The sequence below is a fragment of the Papio anubis genome, chromosome 16 (assembly GCF_008728515.1).
Source record: "Papio anubis isolate 15944 chromosome 16, Panubis1.0, whole genome shotgun sequence".
Lineage (NCBI taxonomy): Eukaryota > Metazoa > Chordata > Mammalia > Primates > Cercopithecidae > Papio > Papio anubis.
In genome coordinates, this window is record NC_044991.1 from 29684124 (window position 1) to 29705061 (window position 20938).

The 20938-nt window shown below is 41.6% G+C and overlaps 1 long non-coding RNA gene and 1 pseudogene across 1 annotated transcript in view; one reads left to right on the plus strand and one right to left on the minus strand.

Annotated features, from left to right (window-relative positions):
* LOC103888229 overlaps positions 1–11838 on the plus strand; it is a 22148-nt gene extending 10310 nt beyond the window's left edge. The window contains exons 3-4 of the long non-coding RNA XR_004178956.1: positions 5906–6030; positions 11685–11838. This is a non-coding gene — a long non-coding RNA (uncharacterized LOC103888229). The remainder of the gene's footprint in view (positions 1–5905; positions 6031–11684) is intronic.
* Positions 11839–17676: 5838 nt separating this feature from the next.
* LOC101015015 overlaps positions 17677–20938 on the minus strand; it is a 32834-nt pseudogene continuing 29572 nt past the window's right edge.

Genomic DNA, 20938 nt, shown 5'->3' on the forward strand with positions numbered 1-20938 from the left:
TGCAAGTTACGTATTGCTCTCCCAGCCAGTCTCCTCTGCAGGAGCACCTTGTCAGTTTACCTCAGATATTCACAGTTCAAATACCATCTCTCTGTGTGTATCACAACATGACACACGCTTACAAAGAACGCTTTCTGGAGCTAGGATTCTAGATGCACTGCCAAGCATGGTGATTTACGGTCTGGAACTGCTGCCTCGCAGGGGAGGTCAGTGAAAGCAAACACCAGCAAAACACAGCATTTATGGGAGCCAACCTCCCTTATGCCAGGTCCTACAATGTCTGACTGCATCAGCTCCACGGTGGGATAACTGTGGCGCTTGCCTTGCCTGGGAGCATTCAGGAACCTGCTTGGGTAACAGTGTGCCCACATCTTTAGCTTCTATTAGGAAACTACCTTTCCCCCACTGCATGCAGGCCCGGTGGGGTAAGCAATAGTGGGGGATGAGGCACTTTGCTTCCATCCATGAGGAAGGGGCAGCACATGGCCCATAGCCTTGTCCAGTCTGACCTCTTCCTGGAAGTTGAGTGTCAAGCAGAGAACCACAGAACTGAAAACCGGAGCTGCTTCATGCAGTCAAGAATCCCCTGAAGAAGGAAGGCAGTTACCTCCCTGTTCTCGAGATCTCTTCAGCTGGCCTGGCTCTCATCCTTTCCAAGACCTGGCTGTTTGCTTTGCATTCAGTTATATTAGCTAATTCATAGCCTTCTAATAAATTTCTTCCATCCCTCTCCAAAGTTAGCCCTAGAGTATATTGCTGTTGTTTACAATAAAAAAGTCCTAGAGGTGTACTCTCTAATTCTCTTAATAACCTCATTTTCTGTCATTACCCCTGTTTTAGTACAAGCAGCTGAGCTTCAGAGAAGTTAAAAGATGTGCCCAACGTCACACAGCTAATGAGTGCCACAGTCAGAATCTGAACCCAAGTCTGCCTGATGCGGAGTCATGACAAGAGCATGGGTTTTCTTGGGAGAGCAAAATGACTTCAAATCCCCACTTCCCGCATACAAATGCGCAATGGGTGTAGCAATGCTGAAGCCACAGAGCTGTTGAGGATGGATGGAGGTGATGCATAGGAAAGCACATGACCTAGGGTGTGTAATCCCAGCACTTTGGGAAGCTGAGGCAAGCAGATCACCTGAAATTGGGAGTTCAAGACCAACCTGACCAACATGGAGAAACCCCATCTCTACTAAAAATACAAAATTAGCTGTGTGGTGGTGCATGCCTGTAATCTCAGCTACTTGGGAGGTTGAGGCAGGAGAATCACTTGAACCCGGGAGGCAGAGGTTGCGGTGAGCTGAGATAGTGCCATTGCACTCCAGCCTGGGTGAAAAGAATGAAATTCTATCTAAAAAAAAAAAAAAACTAAGAAAAAATATTTGAACACTTCTTTTTATCCCTAATTTATTAATTTTTTTTAACTTGGAATAGGAACACTATTACCAACAAAAGTAATTAGAGAATATAGATGTTAAATCTATTCTCTAAATGAATTATTACTTATTTTAAAATTACATATTAATTAATTACAGGAAATTTGGAAAGTAAGAGACATATTTTAAAAAGGTAAAAATGATTTGTAATCCCTCCGAGAGTTACCCATTAATGGCATTTTTGGTATATTTCCTCTCGGTTCTTTCCCCCGCCACCACCAATATGTGTGAGTAGTTTATGTTTTATAAAGTTGGGTTCATGCAATATGATTTCCTGGCTGGTGTGGTGGCTCATGCCTGTAATTCCAGCACTTTGGGAGGCTGAGGCAGGAGTATTGCTTGAGCCCAGGAGTTCCAGACCATCCTAGGCAACACAGTGAGACCCCATCTCTACAAAAAGTAAAAAATTAGGTGGGTATGGTGGCACTTGCCTGTAGTCCCAGCTACTTGGGAGGCTGAGGCCAGAGGATCACTTGAGCAGGAGGCAGAGGCTGCAGTGAGCCTAGATTGTGCTACTGTACTCCAGCCTGGGTGACAGAGCGAGACCCTGTCTCAAGAAACCCAAAAAAGATTTCTCTATAATTTATTTTTTTATTCAGTAAGATATTATAGTTTTCCCTATCTTGATTAAACAATCTAAAATGGTTTTCATATCACTATAGTATTCCATTTTATAAATTTGTCAAAATTTATTTAACCCTCATTGTTACATTTCCATTTTTTAAAATAATGCTGCAGCTGTTGACTTGAAAGGGTACTTTTTTCAGGTAGTTGACAACCTAAATATCCCCTTGACATGTTCTGGCATACCCCACACCTCAGTATCATGCAATATACCTTTGTAACTAACCTGCACAGTACCCCCAATTCTAAAATAAAAGTTGAAACAAAATCTAGTGTTTTAAAAGAAATTATATATTATTTTTGGACCAAGCGTTGTGGCTCACACCTGTAATCCCAGTTCTTTCAGAGGTTGAGGTGGGAGGATCACACAGGAGGATCCACTGAGACCAGGAGTTTGAGACCAGCCTGGGCAACACAGTGAGACCCCCATCTTTACAGTAATTAAAAAAAAATTAGCTGGGCATGGTGGCATGCACTTTCAGTCCCAGCTACTTAGGAAGCTGAGGTGAGAGGATTGCTTGAGCCCAGGAGTTTGAGGTTACAGTGAGCTATGATGGTGCCACTGCACTCCAGCCTGGGTGAGAGAGTGAGACTCTGTCTCAAAAAAATATATACTATTTTAAGTTTATAAATCACAATTGAATTACATTTATGTAGTACAATGTGATGTGTGATAAATGTATACAGTTAAAGAGAAAAGCCTTAGACTAAATTTGACAGAGTTTAGTTGAACAGAAAAAAGATTTGTGAACCAGGTGGTGCTGAGAACCAAAAGCGGTTCGGAGATCTCTGCTCCACAAGTGGGCTGGGAATGTTTATAGCCAGAAAACATAAGTTTCATGCAGAAATAGCCTGTTGGTTACAGCTCTGCAGTTGCCTTGTTTGAACATGTTTTGGCAGCTTGTGGTCTGTGAAGGGCCGAGAGTTCTGCTGCTGTGATTGGCTGAAACTGGGCTACTTATTACAAGGGCATATTCTCAGGTTAGGTTGCAGTCTGTTTTGTTTACCTATGTGAACCCCAAATACCTGAGATAGGTCTCAGCTAATTTAGAAAGTTTATTTGCCAGGGTCAGGGATGCGTACCCATAAAAGCCTCAGGAGGTCCTGACTTGTGCCCAAGGTGGTCAGAGCACAGTTTGGTTTTGAACATTTTAAGGAGACATGAGACATCAATGAACATATGTAAGATGAATATTGGTTCAGTCCGGAAAGGGCAGGACAGCTCGAAGCAAAGGTGGGACAACACGAGGTGGGGAGGGGGCTTCCACGTCTTAGATAGATAAGAGACAAATGGTTGCATTCTTCTGAGTTTCTGACGAGCCTCTCCAAAGGAGGCAATCAGATCTGCATTTATCTCAGTGAGCAGAGGGGAGACTTTTCAATAGAATGGGAGGCAGGTTTGCTCAAAGCAGTTCCCAGCTTGACTTTTCCCTTTAGCCTCTTGGGGTCCCAAGATTTATTGTCCTTTCACACCTATTAAGTTAGGTTACAGTGTGCTTTATGGAGGCAGCTTTATTTTATTTCAATTAATTAATTTATTTGTTGGTGATGTTGATTTCTCTTGTTTTAAAATCAACTTTATAGGCTGGGCCTGGTGGCTCATACTTGTAATCCCTGCACTTTGGGAGGCCAAGGCGGGTGGATCACTTGAGGTCAGAAGTTCAAGACCAGCATGGCCAACTTGGCAAAACCCTATCTCTACTAAAATACACAAAGATTAGCCAGGCAAGTGCACACCTGAAATTCCAGCTACTTGGGAAGCTGAGGCAGGAGAATCACTTGAATCCTGGAGGCAGAGGTTGCATTGAGCTGAGATTGCACCACTGCACTCCAGCCTGGGTGACAGAGTGAGACTCTATCTCAAAAATAAATAAATAAATAAAATCAACTTTATGGAGAAAAATTTACATTCAAGAAAATACGCCCATTTTAAGTGTCCAGCTGGATGAATTTTCAGAAATGTGTGCACCCTCATGACCACCTCCACAATCATGATATGGAACATCCCATAACCTGGAAATCCCTGCGGCCCTTTGCTGGTAGTTCCCCCACTCTGCCCCATGCAACCCCCGATCTGAAGTTTTAGACCAAATTTAACTTAATACAATATGGAGTGATTAAGAGAAGCTAATGAACATCCCTGTTACTTCACTTACTTGGCATTCTTTTATGGTTGATACACTTCAAGTTTCCTCTCTTAGGCCGGACACAGTGGCTCACGCCTGTAATCCCAGCACTTTGGGAGGCCAAGGTGGGCAGACCATGAGGTCAGGAGATCGAGACCATTCTGGCTAACACGGTGAAACCCCGCCTCTCCTAAAAATACAAAAAATTAGCCGGGCGTGGTGGCGGGTGCATGTAGTCCCAGCTACTTGGGAGGCTGAGGCAGGAGAATGGCGTAAACCCAGGAAGTAGAGCTTGCAGTGAGCTGAGATCACGCCACTGCACTCCAGCCTGGGCGACAGAGTGAGACTCCGTCTCAAAAAAAAAAGAAATTTCCTCTCTTAGTTATTTTGAAATATTATTATTGACTATAGTCTCCTGCTTGCAACAGACCTCAAAACTTTTTCCTCTTGCTTGGCTGAAACTTTGTACCTTTTGAAGAGGAAGTCTCCATTCCCTTGTTCTGCCACCTTGCCAGCTTTGGTAACCATCATTCTTCTACTCAATGAATTCAACTTTTTTTTTTTTTTTTTAGATGTTGTGTCACTCTGTCGCCCAGGCTGGAGTGCAATGGCACAATCTCAGCTCACTGCAACCTCCGTCTCCTGAGTTCAAGCGATTCTCCTGCCTCAGCCTACCAAGTAGCTGGGATTACAGGCACCTGCCACTATGCCTGGCTAATGTTTGTATTTTTAGTAGAGACAGGGTTTCACCATGTTCACCAGGCTGGTCTCAAACTCCTGACCTCAAATGATCCACCTGCCTCAGCTTCCAAAAGTGCTGGGATTACCAGCATGAGCCAGGGCGCCTAGCCCAAATTCAACTTTTAAAAGATTCCACGTGCATGTGAGATTATGTGATATTTGTCTTTCTGTGGTGTTCGTATTTCACTTGGCAGTATGTCCTCTAGATTTATTTGTGTCTTCCCAATAACAGAGTTTAGTTCTTTTTTTCTTTTTTTTTTTTTTTGAGATGGAGTTTCACTCTTGTTGCCCAGGCTGGAATGCAATGGCATGATCTCTGCTCATCACAACCTCCACCTCCCAGGTTCAAGTGATTCTCCTGCTTCAGCCTCCCAAGTAGCTGGGATTACAGCCATGCGCCACCATACCAGGCTAATTTTGTGTGTGTGTATATATACAAAAAATTTTTTTAATAGAGATGGGGTTTCACCATATTGGCCAGGCTGGTCTCAAATTGCCAACCTCAGGTGATCTGCCCACCTCAGCCTCCCAAAGTGCTGGGATTACAGGCATGAGGCACCACGCCCAGCTGAGTTTTGTTCTTTTTAAGGCTGAATAGTACGTTATTGTACATGTGCACTGCCTTTTCTGTATGCATTCATCTTAGGCTGATTCACTTAGGCAGATTCCACATCTTACCTACTGTAAATGGGGCCGCAGTGAACAATGGAATGCAGATATCCGTGAACACACTGATTTCAATTCCCTTGGATATGTTCTCAGAAGTGGGATTGCTGGCTCACACGGTAGTTCTATGTTTAGTGTTTTGAGGAACATCCATGCCATTTTCCATCGCAGCTGTACTGTACACTGGCAGTGTACTAGGGTTCCCCTTTCTCCACATCCTGGCCAACACTTACCTTCCGTCTTTTTCATAAAACTCGTTCTGATGAGAGGGAGGTGTTATGTCACTGTGGTTTTAATTTGCATTTTCCTAAAGATTTAGGTTGCCACCGGTCAGTTCTGGGCCCCAGAGCTTCTTCAGTACCTGCTGTCTATAGTAAGCATCTCAAACTTTAACGTGCATATGGATCACTTGGGAATCTTGTCAAATGCAACTTCCAGGTAAGTGGGTCTGCAGTGGGGCCTGATATTTTGTCTTTTGAACAAATTCCCAGATAATATTGATGTTACTGGTCCCAGGACCTGCCTTTGAGGTAGCATTTTTTCATGAACCTGTTGGCTGTTTGCATGTCTACTTTTGAAAAATATGTTTGGTTCCTTTTTTCATTCTTCTATTGGCTTATTTGTTATTTTGCTGTTGAGTTGATTGAGTTCCTTATATATTTTGGATATTAGCCCCTTATCTAATGTATGGTTTGCAGATATTTTTTCTCATGATGTGGGTTGTCTCTTTACTTTGTTAGTTGTTCCTTTTGCTGTGCAGAAGCTTTTTAGTCTGATGCCATCCTGTTTCTATCTTTGCTTTTATTGCTGTGCTTTTGGGGACATACCCAAAAAATCATTGCCCAGATCAGTGTCATGAAGCTTTTCCTCTGTGCTTTCTTATAGTAGTTTTACAGTTTTCAGCCTAATGTTTAAGTCTTTGATCCATTTTGGGTTGATTTTTGGGCACGGTGCAAGATAAGTGTCTAATTTTATTCTCTGCATATGAATAGTCACTTTTCCCAGCACTATTTATTGAATAGACTGTTCTTTCCCCTTGGTGTGTTCTTTGTGCCTTTATCAAAAGTCAATAGACAGTAGGCTGGGCACGGCGGCTCACGCCTGTAATTCCTTACTTCGGGAGGCCAAGGCAGGTGGATCACCTGAGGTCAGGAGTTCGAGACCAGCCTGGCCAACATGGTGAAACCCTATCTCTAATAAAAATACAAAAAATTAGCCAGGTGTGGTGGTAGGCACCTGTAATCTCAGCTACTCGGCAGGCTGAGGCAGGAGAATCGCATGAACCCAGGAGGCAGAGGTTGTAGTGAGCCGAGATCACTCCACTGCACTCCAGCCTGGGCAACATTCCTCCTGTTTCTGGAATATATATTCTTGAGGGTATTCCCATCTGTGGATAGTTGCCAGTTAGATTTCTGTGGTGGGGAAGTGGAGCTAGAGTATTCTTTTCCTCTTCCTTTTTTGAGACAGCTCTCACTGTGTCACCCAGACTGCAGTGCAGTGGCATTAACATGGCTTCGCTACAGCCTTGATCTCTTGAGCTCAAGTGATCCTCCCACCTCAGTCTCCTGAGGAGCTAGGGCTACAGGCATGCATCACCATGCTCGGCTAATTTTTAATTTTTTTTGTAGAGATGGGGTCTTGCTATGTTGCCTAGGTTGGTCTCGAACACCTGGACACAAACAGTCCTCCTGCCTTGGCCTCCCAAAGTGCTGGGATTACAAGCGTGAGCAACTGCACCTAGCCTGTTTCTTCTGTTTAGTATTTTTGTTTGCTTTGTTTCATAAGCTGGTATTTTGACTACAATTTTAATATTTTTAGCAATTTTTTGGATACGCAGAAATTTAATTCTTACTAATCAAATATATTTTTGTATTTTGTGTGGTTTTCAGATTTCCTTTTTTAGGAGCGTTTCCAACTATAAACTGCCAAATAGAAATTCACACACACAGGCTCTGAATAGGCAACTAATTGAAATAGAAAAAAATTGATTAATTAAAGCATCTATGGGATTTTTCACCAGCCAAATTAGCATTTTTATTAAAAAAAATCTTTTAGTGTCATTTAGCCTACATAGGATATTAGTGGTGGGAATTTTTAAAAACAACTTTAATATCTGAATAACCTTAATATAATAGGGAATAGTTAAAGAAATCAGGACTTATCTACAATGCGCATTACTACACAGAAATTCAAATGATACATTTGATCTACGTTAGTTGGAATTAGTGATGTCCACATACTGTAATGGGAGAAAGTAAATTACTAAATAATGTAAGATTTGAGCACATTCTTTAAACAAAACAAATCAATAAAGCCCTAAAAGGACATACTATTGAAAGCAAGTCACAAAATCCAGAAATGGTAGGGAAAATAATCAACAATTTGATTATCTAAAAATGAAAGTTTCTTTAAAACAAAGATAATATAAACAAAATAAAAGTTATGACACAGATCTTAAGAAACAAACTTGCTAATTATATGGAATAAATGTGCAGAATATATAAAGAATATCATTAAATGAATTAGAAAACTAGTAAAACATACCATTATGAAATTCTCAGCGAGAAATACAAATGGCCAGTAAACATATGCAAAAAATGCACAATCTCTCTAATAAGTGGAGAAATCCAAATTAAAAGTGGAAATATTTCTTAATCATAAAATTGACCAAGATTAGCATTGGTCATTTCCTCTGTAATTAAGGGTGTGTGGAAATAGGAACTCTCATGTACTGATGGTGAGAATATAAGATCATTAAATTTTTTTGAAACACGAATTTTTAATTTTTTATCAAAATATGGCCAGGCGCAGTATCTCACACCTGTAATCCCAGCACTTTGGGAGGCCAATGCAGGCAGATCACAAGGTCAGGATATCAAGGCCATCCTGGCTAACATGGTGAAACCCTGTGTTATTTGTAAAAATACAAAAACAAAATTAGCTGGGCATGGTGGCAGGCGCCCGTAGTCCCAGCTACTTGGGAGGCTAAGGCAGGAGAATGGTGTGAACCTGGGAAGCCGAGCTGGCAGTGAGCCAAGATCATGCCACTGCACTCCAGCCTGGGCAACAGAGCGAGACTCCGTCTCAAAAAATAATAATAATAACTAAAGATTTATACTTTGCCTCAGTATTTTATTTTTAGAAATCAACCATGAAAGAAAAATCCCACTTAATTAAGTTACCAAAAAGATGAATATACAGGTATGCCCAGGATAGTGTAGGTAATCGTAATAAATAACTGAATCCAACATAAGAATTCCACAGTGAAAAAGTGACCAAATTATGGTAAAATACCCTGTTGAATAATGATGCAACTATAAATAAGAATGAGAGAGACCTACATGTACCGATAAGCAATGATCACCAAATTCTACTTTATATGGAAAAGCCAGTCAGGGAACAACACACAAAGCAGGATTACATTATGTAAAAACATGGGCATGTCTATCTGTGTGTAAGTGGATGTGGATGACTGAGTGGGCGGGGCGCTGGCGGTGATACATTTCATTCTACAGATCTGAGCAGTATTTGAATTGTTATAACAATAGCATATGTGTTTCTTATGTGATTTACTAGAAACAATTTAATTTCGCAAGTTGTAAAAAGGTGTATTTTTAACCTGTATAAAGGTACATGGAGATTGTCATTCAGAATAACAAAATGAAACAGCAATATAAAGACACAAATAGATATTATTATAGTACAATATTAAATACTACAATATTCAAGATGATATTAAAATTATATATATCTACATCTATATGCATGTAAAGATGTCAATAAATGATACTGTCTAAAATTCAATTGTGGTAATTTTTGCAGACCTCTGGGAATATATTAGAAACCACTGAATTGTACACTGTGTGGGGGTGAAATTTATGGTATTTGAATTATATCTCAAAGTTCTGTTAAAAAATGAATGGCTTGATATTCTAGTGCTAAGGGATGGTTGGTTTTATTTAAAACATAGTTTCCAGTAGATTCCCTTAAAAACATTACAGCAGGGATTTCCAGATCACACCCACTCCCACCTTTTTAGAATTTTTGACTATTTTCCAAGTTTTGAATTCAATGAGGTGCAGGTGGAAGAAAGCATTTACAAAGTCAGTGGGTTACAGGAGAGCTGGTGTGGGGTGAGGCAGAGTAGGGAGAGAGGCTCCTTTCAAATGGAAGCCTCTGGAACCTGCAGAAAGCAAGTGTAAGGTGGGGCAATCTTCTGGAGAGCTACCAGAGAAAGGCTTTAGACCCAACAGTCCTGTTCACAAACACAGACAGGGGCATCTCAGTGTTTCCTTAAATCCACTCTTTCTATATTGACACAAGGACATAATTAAAAGGGGGTAATTCTGATTTAGTTTATTTCATTAAATTATCAACAAACAACTTTTGAAACAAAAACTATAGAAGTGGAACTCAATAAAATTACTAGGGTTAATAATCTGTATCTGTGACTCAGATACAGATCAGGCAAACCAGCTGTGGATGAACTCCCCAGCCATGGATGATGCCCCCAGACACGGATGATACCCCCAGACATGGATGAAGCCCCCAGACATGGATTAAGTCACAGCCATGGATAATGACCCAGTTGTGGATGAAGTCCCAGCCGTGGAGGAAGCCCCCAACTGTAAATGATGCCTCAGTTGTGGATGCAGCCCCTAGCTGTGGATGAGGCTGCCAGCTGTGAATGAAGTCCCCAGCTATGGATGAAGTCCCCAGCTATGGATGAAGTCCCAGCTATGGATGAATTCCCAGCTGTGGATGCAGCCCCCAGCTGTGGATGAAGCTGCCAGCTGTGAATGAAGTCCCCAGCCATGGATGATCTCAATACCAAACAAAAAAAATATTAACTATAAAAAGAAAAACTGCCTGCCAATCTTATTCAAGAGCACTGGCATAAACTCCCCAGGGGAGGAGAAGGCAATGACCACACCTCCAATAGGAAGAATCAATACAAACAAAACAGTGTGCAGCCCAAAACAGCATATCCTGATGTGCTCAACCTTATAGCCAATATTTAAAAATATCTGGAACACACAGGGCCATGGGAGTGGCTGTTGGAGAAATTTTCATAAAGGAACAAAGATTACAACTAAGTTTTAAAATGCTAGTTGTGTTTGTTTGTTTTGTCTTGGAGAGGAGGTAAAAGTGGGAGTGAAAATAGGGAGTTTGGTGTAAGGTGGGAAAAGCAAAGGAACCCCGCATGGATGGGCTGAAGGGTGTGATGGGAGAACAGTGAGAAGTACGTTTGGGGAAGCAATTGGAACTAGCAGCTAAGCTTAATCACAATCTATCAAAAGGGATTTGTTGAAGAATTAACATGTGACTAGGAACAGGAAGGTTATGGGATTGTCAGCTCGACAGTGAGCACTCAGTTCCACTAACAAATGATACCCGTGGGGACAGAGAGAAGGAGGGGCAGGCAGATGAATGTGAGGGTTTTATGTGAAACAGGTCCACTTGGTTGTTGACAAGATAGTGTTTTAAAGTTCCATTTTGCCATACTTCAAATAGCTTTTCATTGGCTAAATTTAGCCACATACAAAATCACTAAGGCAGACACCCAGAATTCCCGCATGAAAATCAAATGTAAACCAGCTGTGACCTACTTCAATGTGATCATCGGAAGTCAGAAGTTGAGCTCTTTTTTGATGTTTAAAGCCTGCATAATATTCACTGTATTATTATTCAGTGTATTACTATTTCCTTCGTGATAGAAATTTGGTTTGTCCCAACTTTCTATTCTACCAAAACACTGCTTCATAGAAAATCCCCATGCACATATTTCTAATAGTGGAAATCGTTTACATAAAAGACTCTAGACATGGGATGAAATTCCCAGGTTACTGGAATTTTAAAATAGATGGGTGCTCCCAAATAGCCCTCTTTCAAATTCTATGAATTCATAAGCTTCCAAGTGTTATGGGTTGCCCATTTTGAGAAATCTATGCTAAAAGGACCCCAACAATGCTGATGACAATGGTAGGCCGGAAAGACAACGAAATGATTTGGATCTTAGACAAATCACTGTCGGTGTCTCCACTGGTCCAGCTCTTGCATTAATTCCTGTGGTATCTTCTTCCTTTTACCAGATAAAATAGCTCCTTGACATCACATTGTGACAGTCCCCATGGTTTGCCACACTTACTGCGGGACTGAACAAAGGAGGATGAATGAAGAAATGAAAACCAAGGAAAAAAGAAACTGTTTAAAGAAGGAGCCAGGGAAGAAGAGGGCTCCCAGCTTCCAGTGGGCAAGGGCGGCCCCCCTGAGCTTCTACAGCCCTTCGTATTTATTGAGTAGAAAGAGCAGAGAGCAGGAGGTAATGACTGGTCAGCTTCTCAATTGATCACAGGTTCACATTATTGCTAACAGGCTTCAGATGTGCCTAATCTCAAGAAATGCTGCGCCTGGGGTGTGACTGCCCTCAGCATTCCCTCTGGGTGGCAGACACAGTTTGTCATTTTGCCAACATTCTGCATTCATGAGAACAGTTTGCTGTTTACTCATACAGCCTCCAGTGGCACACTGAGTTGATCACGACCCTCACTCTTTCAGCCTGCAACATCACATCAATCCATGCTATGCTTAATGAGTACTGGTTAGTAAAATGCCTATGACTAGTAATCTTCATCTATGCAATTAAATATTAATTCATAAAACACTTCAAATGTAAGCAATTTATTAGTGAATGAAAAGTACATAATACATCAATTAGAAAAAATAACTCTATTAAAAAGACATTATTTGTGTGATAAAAGAGATTGCCATTTTTGCATTTTTCTATAAGGTTAAAGAAAACTAAGTCAGCTTATGCAAGTGAATTTTAAAAGCCTTTAGGCCAGGCATGGTGGCTCATGCCTATAATCCCAGTACTTTGGGAGGCCAAGGCAAGTAGATCACCTGAGGTCAGGAGTTCGAGACCAGCCTGACCAACATGGTGAAGCCTCATTTCTACTAAAAATACAAAAAATTAGCCAGGCATAGTGGCAAGCACCTATAATCCCAGCTACATGGGAGGTTGAAGCAGGAGAATCACTTGAACCCAGGAGGCAGAGGTTGCAGTGAGCCACGATCATGCCACTGCACTCCAGCTTGGTCAACAAGAGCAAAACTCCGTCTCAAAAATAAACAAATAAATGAATAAATAAATAAATAAATAAAATAAGAGCCTTTAACCCAGAATGCTGAGTAAATTGGCCAAAAATGCTAACCTATGCATTTCAATATTATAGGATTCACATAGGTAGAAATAACCAGATGAAATCCTTCTGGTATTTCACCTTCCCAACCCACACGAGTCAGTGTTTTTTTCTGTAAATAACAAAAACAGCAGAATTTACTTGCCTGTCCATAAGAGGTTACCACTTCTGCGTGTTGCCCTGAAACAGGTGGTGGCTGGGTGAGAAGGGGGACAACACTAGGGCAGGAGATGGGGGCTCCAGTATCATGGGTGAGCTTCCTAAACCTCTGCAACTTTCAGCCCCTAAATGGGATGAGCCATGGGAAGTTTTAGCACAATGCCCAGAACAAAGTAAAGATTTGACACATGGCGCCTCTCTCCACATTGTTCTGTCATCAGTCACTGCATCCTGCACCTCCCAGCCCACTGGGGTCTGGCTGTTTCCATCACATGGAGAATGACCCAGAGACTGGCCTCCAGCCACCCTCCTGGCCTTGCTGCTTCTCGCTCTGCCGCTGGCTCCTCACAGACCAGCCCAGGTGTCCTTAGACATACCACACACATGACTGTGGGAGTCATGCAGCCCTCACTGCTCCTTCCCCAGGCAGCCACAGGGCTTTCCTCCTCAGGAGGGCTCTGCGAGCACCTGGATGAAGGACCTCTCATCCCTCATATCCCCTTAATTTTTGTCACAGTTCTCCTTCCTTCCACTCAGTGCAGCACCCACTGATTGATCCTCCATCTTCCGCAAAAGACAAGAACAGCATGAGCAGTAGAGAGTAGATATCCAATGGCAGAAAAAATAATCAACAATTTCTCATTTCCATTTATCATCAATTAAGAAAATGTATCCTGAAGGTCATGTACCTCCTATGGGACTGCTGCATCCTCAGCCTCCTGAATTTCAGCCCAGCACCTTCCTCCCCAGCACAGGAACAGGTCAGCCCTTACCAGCATCCCTCTCTTATTGCCTTTGTGCAGAGCCAGGACCAGGGCCAGGTGAGGCCTTGGGATTGTCCCTCCCCAGCAATCTGCGAAACAATCCTTTACGTCACCAACAAAGCACAGCCTTATAAATTGGTGGTCAGGCTAGCAAGACGAACAAAGAAGAAAAGAGAGAAGAATCAAATAGATGCAATAAAAAATGATAAAGGGCATATCACCACCGACCCCACAGAAATACAAACTACCATCAGAGAATACTACAAACACCTCTATGCAAATAAACTAGAAAACCTAGAAGAAATGGATAAATTCCTGCACACATACACTCTCTCAAGACTAAACCAGGAAGAAGTTGAATCCCTGGATAGACCAATAGCAGGCTCTGAAATTGAGGCAATAATTAATAATCTACCAACAAAAAAAGAAGTCCAGGACCAGATGGATTCACAGCCGAATTCTACCAGAGGTACAAGGGGGAGCTGGTACCATTCCTTCTGAAACTATTCCAATCAATAGAAAAAAAGGGAATCCTCCCTAACTCATTTTATGAGGCCAACATCATCCTGATACTAAAGCCTGGCACAGACACAATAAAAAAAGAGAATTTTAGACCAATATCCCTAATGAACATCGATGCAAAAATCCTCAATAAAATACTGGTAAACAGAATCCAGCAGCACATCAAAAACTTATCCACCGTGATCAAGTGGGCTTCATCCCTGGAATGCAAGGCTGGTTCAACATACACAAATCAATAAACGTAATCCAGCATATAAACAGAACCAAAGACAAAAACCACATGATTATCTCAATAGACGCAGAAAAGGCCTTTGACAAAATTCAACAGCCCTTCATGCTAAAAACTCTCAATAAATTCGGTATTGATGGAATGTATCTCAAAATAAGAGCTATTTATGACAAACCCACAGCCAATATCATACTGAATGGGCAAAAACTGGAAGCATTCCCTTTGAAAACTGGCACAACACAGGGATGCCCTCTCTCACCACTCCTATTCAACATAGTGTTGGAAATTCTGGCCAGGGCAATCAGGTAAGAGAAAGAAATAAAGGGCATTCAATTAGGAAAATAAGAAGTCAAATTGTCCCTGTTTCTGTATGACATGATTGTATATTTAGAAAACCCCATCATCTCAGCCCAAAATCTCCTTAAGCTGATAAGCAACTTTAGCAAAGTCTCAGTATACAAAATCAATGTGCAAAAATCACAAGCATTCTTATACACCAGTAACAGACAAACAGAGAGCCAAATCATGAATGAACTCCCATTCACAACTGCTTCAAAGAGAATAAAATACCTAGGAATCCAACTCACAAGGGATGTGAAGGACCTCTTCAAGGAGAACTACAAACCACTGCTCAATGAAATAAAAGATGACACAAACAAATGGAAGAACATTCCATGCTCATGGATAGGAAGAATCAATATCGTGAAAATGGCCATACTGCCCAAGGTAATTTATAGATTCAATGCCATCCCCATTAAGCTACCAATGAGTTTCTTCACAGAATTGGAAAAAACTATTTTAAAGTTCATATGGAACCAAAAAAGAGCCCGCATTGCCAAGGCAATCCTAAGTCAAAAGAACAAAGCTGGAGGCATCACGCTACCTGACTTCAAACTATACTACAAGGCTACAGTAACCAAAACAGCATGGTACTGGTAACAAAACAGAGATATAGACCAATGGAACAGAACAGAGCCCTCAGAAATAATACCTCACATCTACAACCATCTGATCTTTGACAAACCTGACAAAAACAAGAAATGGGGAAAGGATTCCCTATTTAATAAATGGTCCTGGGAAAACTGGCTAGCCATAAGTAGGAAGCTGAAATTGATCCCTTCCTTACTCCTTATACAAAAATTAATTCAAGATGGATTAGAGACTTAAATGTTAGACCTAAAACCATAAAAACCCTAGAAGAAAACCTAGGCAATGCCATTCAGGATATAGGCATGGGCAAGGACTTCATGTCTAAAACACCAAAAGCAATGGCAACAAAAGCCAAAATTGACAAATGGGATCTAATTAAACTAAAGAGCTTCTGCACAGCAAAAGAAACTACCATCAGAGTGAATAGGCAACCTACAGAATGGGAGAAAATTTTTGCAATCTACTCATCTGACAAAGGACTAATTTCCAGAACCTACAAAGAACTCAAACAAATTTACAAGAAAAAAACAAACAACCCCATCAAAAAGTGGGCAAAGGATATGAACAGACACTTCTCAAAAGAAGACATTTTTGCAGACAACAGACACATGGAAAAATGCTCATCATCATTCACCATCAGAGAAATGCAAATCAAAACCACAATGAGATACAATCTCACACCAGTTAGAATGGCAATCATTAAAAAGTCAAGAAACAACAGGTGCTGGAGAGGATGTGGAGAAATAGGAATACTTTTACACTATTGGTAGAACTGTAAACTAGTTCAACCATTGTGGAAAACTGTGGCAATTCCTCAAGGATCTAGAACTAGAAATACCAATTGACCCAGTTATCCCATTACTGGGTATATATCCAGTATATATACATCATGCTGCTATAAAGACACATGTACACGTATGTTTATTGTGGCACTATTCACAATAGCAAAGACTTGGAATCAACCCAAATGTCCACCAATGACAGACTGGATTAAGAAAATGTGGCACATATACACCATGGAATCCTATGCAGCCATAAAAAAAGGATGAGTTCGTGTCCTTTGTAGGGACATGGATGCAGCTAGAAACCATCATTCTCAGCAAAGTATCACAAGAACAGAAAACCAAATATTGCATGTTCTCACTCATAGGTGGGAATTGAACAATGAGATCACTTGGACACAGGAAGAGGAACATCACACACCGGGGCCTATTGTGGGGTGGGGGGAGGGAGGAGGGATAGCATTAAGAGATATACCTAATGTAAATGATGAGTTAATGGGTACAGCACACCAACATAGCACATGTATACATATGTAACAAACCTGCACGTTGTGCACATGTACCCTAGATCATAAAGTGTAATATAAAAAAAAAATTGGTGGTCAGTCCCTCCCAACACCTCCGTCACTGTAAAGCTGGCAGCACCCCTCCAAGGTTGGCCTTCCCAGGCACTGCACCTCTAGGTGATGGAGCGTATCCTTACCCTGAGGTCTGGGTGCCCAGTCTATCCTGTCCAATGAGCGAGCTGTGGAGAAGGGGGGATTCCAGGTTAAGGGGAGACTAGTAGGGCTCCTTCTTTTATGTTGCCCTGTTGTGAAGGCTGTTAAAGAAACACAAAGTGCTGGCCAGGCGCGGTGGCTCAAGCCTGTAATCCCAGCACTTTGGGAGGCCGAGACGGGCGGATCACGAGGTCAGGAGATCGAGACCATCCTGGCTAACACGGTGAAACCCCGTCTCTACTAAAAAATACAAAAAACTAGCCGGGCGAGGTGGCTGGCGCCTGTAGTCCCAGCTACTCGGGAGGCTGAGGCAGGAGAATAGCGTAAACCCGGGAGGCGGAGCTTGCAGTGAGCTGAGATCTGGCCACTGCACTCCAGTCTGGGCGACAGAGCGAGACTCTGTCTCAAAAAAAAAAAAAAAAAAAAGAAACACAAAGTGCTAAGCAGTGAAGATAGAACATGTTTTCATTATTTAAACCAATACATTCCACAGAAGGAATAATAAGAAATCCAAGCTAACTGGATCCATCAGCATATCAAAAAGATAATCCACCACAATCAAGTGGGTTTCATACCAGGGATGCAAGGATGGTTTAACATATACAAGTCAATAAATGTGATATATCACATAAATAAAATTAAAAACAAAAATCATATGATAATCTGAATAGATGCAGAAAAAGCATTGACAAAATCCAGCATTTCTTTATGATTAAAACCCTTCAGCAAAATCAGCATAGAAGGGACATAGCTTAAGGTAATAAAAGCCATCTATGACAAACCCACAGCCAACATTATCCTGAATGGGGAAAAGTTGAAACCATCCCCCCTGAGGACTGGAACAAGACAAAGATACCACGTTCACCACTTTTACTCAACACAGTGCTGTCCACTACAGCACTGATTATGAGAGCAAGACTAGAAACAGAATGAATGGATACCCAGAGGGGGGTGCTTAAGTAATTTTGGGAATAGTCATAGGGTGCAAGTACTTTATAGCTCTGAAAAAATACAATGGATTTACATTTGAAAAGTGGAATAACTAAGGTGCATTGCCCAGTGATATATGCAGAGGTGCACAGGACTTTGTATAAGCACAATCACGCATCAGCATGCATGCCAGGTGCATGTTTCTATTTGCACATAGATTGTAGGGATGATATGCAAACAAAAATGTTGACTTGGTATTTGGAAGCTCAGAGTGGAAGGGAAACTTCCTTGCTAACCTTTTATGATATTTAGAGTTATTTCTAACCGTGAATATGTAATACATTTAGAAATCTTGGTTAATAAGAAAAGCCTCTGTTTCTGGCCTCCTGCTGGTACATGTCAGGTGGACATGGGGTGGTCATGCTCATGCGTGCAAACTGAGAAAAATCCAAGAATGGGATTCTGCATTTTTCATCATGCAAATAATTATTAATAGAAAGAGTATGAGGGCTATCGCTCATTGATATACCATGCATATTCTATTAGATAATAATAAATTTCTGACATTTGAACTATATTTACACATGGAAATTGAAATATATGGATGAAATATCATGGCTTATACAGGCAATGGCTTTATTGGCATTTTACAAACTGATCATCGTTCCTCATGGCATGGGTCCGTGTGATATTAAGCAGCTTATGTTTGGGAAAGGCAGTGATGACCACAAGAATGACTTCAACTACTAAAGTACAGTGGAGATTTCAATAATGTTTTGTTTGATATTCAAATATTTCATTGTGCTCCCAGGTTTTTTCTCACCCTAATAGCTCTTACCCATATCATGTGGGTCTCATTAATACAGACACCTCCAAATGTACCACTTTTCCATTATATGCAGTCACTTGCTGGTTACCTTGGGCCTACAACTGGGGGAGGGCAGGGACTGCTTGCCACCTCTTGATCTACAATAAGAGTCAATGAGCAGTTAAGTGGATACTGAAAACCATATATCCTGCTGGAGTGAGAAAAATATGGTTTCTTTCAATAGGGTAGTAAAATGCACCTTTTCCAACCTAATTATATGACTCAAGGCCCATCTCAATTCCAGATGCGGATTCTCACAAAGGTGTGTAATTCCTGATTCTCACCAAGGTGTGTAATGTCGTCCATGGCCCAGCGCAGAGGAACACAGGTGTTGCCATCAGACTGCCAGGGTCCGATCCCGCCTCCTCACTCACCCTGGGAGATCCTTTTAAGCCAGGAGTCAACAGCGAGGATGGAAACATGACTGCTTTTTAAAGTCCTAAAAGTTCAGAAGACAACCATCAATTTCTCCTGCACCCCGGGCACACACCAGGAGAACTTTGTCTCCAGGTTCAAGTAAATGCCTGTGAGGGAGTTGTGTCCTCAGATTCTGTTCGCCACAGGTGCCACTTGATGCAACCTCAGACCTCTTCTGCACAATCCCAAGCAGTGCTGACTAGTCCAAACCAAAGGCTGTGATGTGTGGCAGAGGCAGAGGCAGAAAAGGCCAGGTGTTTTGGGAAAGATCACCTTTAAATCACATAGCACCGTCACAGCCCAGAGAGACAGTTCTTACATTATGGCAACAAACTTGGAAAAGACCAAATCCAATTTGACACATATTTCCTTTTTCTTTTTGATTTCATGTCCCCTCCTCAACCTCCCAAGCAGATGGATACACTGAAGGCTCCTGGGAACTCTCTCCCATTGGATCTTACATGGAAAGTAGTTACCTACCTACAAATCCTCATCATTGGATATGCTCTCCAACAACAGATCTTTAAAACACAAACATCAGGATAAGTCATTAGAGAGAGGCCCACCCACTCCTCTGACCCCAGCTGAAGCTCTGGTGCTTCACACAGGATCCCCTGGTGTTTCCTCTGGGCTCACAGATATCCCTACAGCCTCTCTGGACATTGTTTTATATTTGCAAAATCATTTGCTCTCATCAGAGCAATGATTTGGGAATCCTCCTTCCCAAAAGGATCCCAGAATCAGGTTTCTGTACCCTAGAGACAGGATTTTTCCCTCAGGAAATGAGTTATTTCAGGGTACGTACCATTCTCCAGTACAAATGGATCCTGCAATTATAGAAAAGAAAACATTAGGAGGGTGAAATGATGCCATGCATGTCACACAGATCTGATATTCTCTCAACAACTGGAGAAAATAAGAAGGGGTATAGTGATTGAGTCAAAGGTCGAAGTCCCCCAAAACTAACATGGAGGACACCTATGGAAAAGAAAAGAGCTTTTCCCACAGAATTTACCTTTAAAGTATATTTAGATTGGCAGTTTCACAACCTTAATCCACGGGGGAAAACTGCTGTGGAGGGAAACACCTCTGCATTGCAGTGGATCGTGGACGCTGCCATCTACCACGCCCCAGTGTGCCCGGCATGGGTTGGTGAGAGGCTGCCAATCAATAGCACCACACCAAGGGAATTGCAGATGTCATAAATAATGCCCATTGACAGATGTTCATGTCTACCTTTGATTAAATTGCAGATGACATCGATAATGCACATTGGCAGATGTTCATGTCTACATCTGACTCAAAAGAAGCCAGGAAAGTAACATTTCTGTTCAAGACAAAGAAAAGTATCTTACAGTGGCAGCATCTTCTTTTTTAGAGATGTCTTGTAGAGCATCCTCTTTAGCGATGTCGTATACAGCGTCCTCATTAGCGATGTCGTATACAGCATTCTCATTAGAGATGTCTTCTACAGCATCCTCATTAGAGATGTCTTATACAGTGTCCTCATTAGCGATGTCATATACAGCATCCTCATTAGCAATGTCTTCTACAGCATCCTCATTAGCGATGTCATATACAGCATCCTCGTTAGCGATGTCATATACAGTGTTCTCATTAGCGATGTTGTATACAGTGTCCTCATTAGCGATCTCGTATACAGTGTCCACATGCCATGTTTTATGTGAAAAAGCCTCCTCCCATGAAGTGCCAGAGCTCCCATGTGTGCAGTCCCTGCATATTAACACATTCTTCAGAGTATACAGCATCCTCATTGAGATATTCTTCTACAGCATCCCTGCTTAGAGATGTCTTGTAGTATCT